This window comes from Fopius arisanus, unplaced genomic scaffold (genome assembly GCF_000806365.1).
Source record: "Fopius arisanus strain USDA-PBARC FA_bdor unplaced genomic scaffold, ASM80636v1 scaffold00036, whole genome shotgun sequence".
Taxonomy (NCBI): domain Eukaryota; kingdom Metazoa; phylum Arthropoda; class Insecta; order Hymenoptera; family Braconidae; genus Fopius; species Fopius arisanus.
In genome coordinates, this window is record NW_011887775.1 from 1062523 (window position 1) to 1064831 (window position 2309).

At 40.2% G+C, this 2309-nt stretch overlaps 1 protein-coding gene across 2 annotated transcripts in view; it reads right to left on the reverse strand.

Annotated features, from left to right (window-relative positions):
• The window catches only part of LOC105266187 (cysteine-rich venom protein 2), a 40836-nt gene extending 39494 nt beyond the window's left edge, over positions 1-1342 (reverse strand). For both annotated transcript variants that reach the window (XM_011304143.1, XM_011304141.1), the window contains exon 1: positions 1271-1342. The gene's annotated coding sequence lies outside the window, so the exon portion shown is untranslated. The remainder of the gene's footprint in view (positions 1-1270) is intronic.
• Between the last annotated feature and the right edge of the window lie 967 nt (positions 1343-2309).

A 2309-nucleotide genomic window follows, 5' to 3' on the forward strand; every position in this document is an offset into this window, starting at 1 on the left:
GCAATTATTAATTTTTGCAACTCGAATTTATTTCGTTATCACTTGGTGAATGAATTTAATTTCACTTAAAAAAATAAGTGGAGATATTATCAACACCGATTACCAGCTTATTGAATTGAATTCATCAATGAGATTAATTTTCAAAATAACTCCAAACTCTTCCATTAGAGGAATTACCGTAAAATGTTTGATGGAAGATGAAAAATAATTGGAGCATCTGCTTTTTGAACTCCATAAGCCGTTGCATAATTTCTCGTAAATTGGCTCTCCGCGTGAAATTGATCACCCGAGGGCTCCGAAAATTCTAATTAATCTCCTCGATTTACTCCTGCCTTTTTGGTTCTCATTTAACACAAGCCAGAACAATAATACTATTTCTATACCATCCTCGAGACAATGGGGAGAATAGAGGGCATGGCGTTATCCGTACTGGAGATCGTAAAAGAGAGGTCAGAGGGAAGAGTAAAACGGAGATAGAATGAACGAGGTAAAACGAGACTAGAACTCCTAGATCATCTCGATACAGTTGTACACGGAGAGGACTCACCTATAACCGTCCCTCCGGACTTACTCCGGATGTGCACTCTGTTACCGTAGTCCGGATAAATCTACATGAGATCGTTATTTATCCGAGTGTTAAAGCTGCTTTTCGGAGGGCCCGTACAGCTGGAGATGCATCTGCTTTATGGGCAAAATAGAGAGGTAAATGGAAGAGGTAGACAAGGAAAGACGGACTGCACTTTCAAATTTTGGATTTACGGATGCTATCTGCACTCACTTGGTTGTCGATGAGTGTGATGAAAAATAATAGAAGAATTTTTTGATCGTATCAAGACAAAGTTGGAACGGTCATTCATAGGCCAGAGCACGAGGCAACATCTGCAAGTGATTCAAGGGGTGCGAAAGCTGCATCTGATAGTGAAACTCGGTGCATAATGCAGTGGATACTCCAAGAAGGTGAAGGCTATTCAAAAGTTATGACTCGGAATTGGTGAGAATGGAGAAGGAAACGGATTGACGTATTCGAGAAATATTCGATGAATTGAAATAAGTCGTTCGATTTAAAAGTGATGAGAGTCTAGCTCGTGGAACAAGCCAAAAGCGAAAATTCATTGAGCAATATTTCTTCTTGTCTGTCCCTCGAAATTCACGCTGGAGAAGAATGCTCTCTTAAAATAGCTCGACATGGCAAATCACCTGCACCATCGCCCCGTAATTATTCAAAACATCTGGGAAACTCCTAAAACCACATGAATTGCTGGGAACATACCTGAGATTGGCCCCATGACGACCGTTCAACGACACTGACTGCATAAATTCCCGGAAACTGGAGATACTAACGCATAACGACCAGATGTTTGCAGTGGAGTGAGTCAAATTCAAATCAAAATGGCCACTTAATTTAACGCTCATGTTGTGTACGTTACGACGAAGCTGGCTGCAATCAAATTTGCAATCGTAGGGAACAGTCGTTGGCTGTTGGCTAACTTTTTCAAAGGGGTTGAGAAAAAAATGGGGGATAGGGGATTGAGAAAAGTTGGTTTCATCAGGATCCTCTAAATCCCAGGGCACCAGGCGCTTTTCCACCGCCAACTGTTACATAACTATATTTTTTTTCTTCCCTCGGTTTTTCGAGGCTGTTCTCCCGCTACAGTCGAACACCGGGTTTTTATTATGTTTGCGTTAGAGTACACGGCTAATTTCTCGTGTTTGATGAAAATTAACTTCATTGTGAGGAATTTATGGGAGTTGGAGGATTTTACTTGGTTTTGTCCAAGTTTTTGGTGAATTATTCATTTGTGGAAATACTATCGCAGTTTTTACGGGGACAATGTGAACATGAATTATGGGGGTCTCGATTCAAGTGGCTTGAGGGGATTTTGAATCCAGAGTTATACGTTTTTGTTTTGAATTTCATTTAATTTCATGACTCGGGGAATTTTTTAAAAGCTCTTATTGATGAGTCGCGTATTTATGCTAAATCGGGCAATTCCTGCATGTTTTTTCATCGTTGTAATCAACTGGCAATAATCACGGCCATCAGCAATTAGTGGTGATGAATTATCTAACGAGACTTTTAGCTTACGGTACTGTTGATTCACCAGTAATAACTGAAGTGGGTAATTAAGTGCGTGATTGCCCGTTACACGTGTATCAAACATACGGAGATGATGGCGATTAGCCATGAGGAATAATTATCCGGGTAATTAGCGTACATCGGCAATGACCAGTAGATATTGAATTGTGTTGCGAAATGGGGTATATTTCCGCGGTTAATTACGTCGAAACGTCAATCTATATTTTTTTTT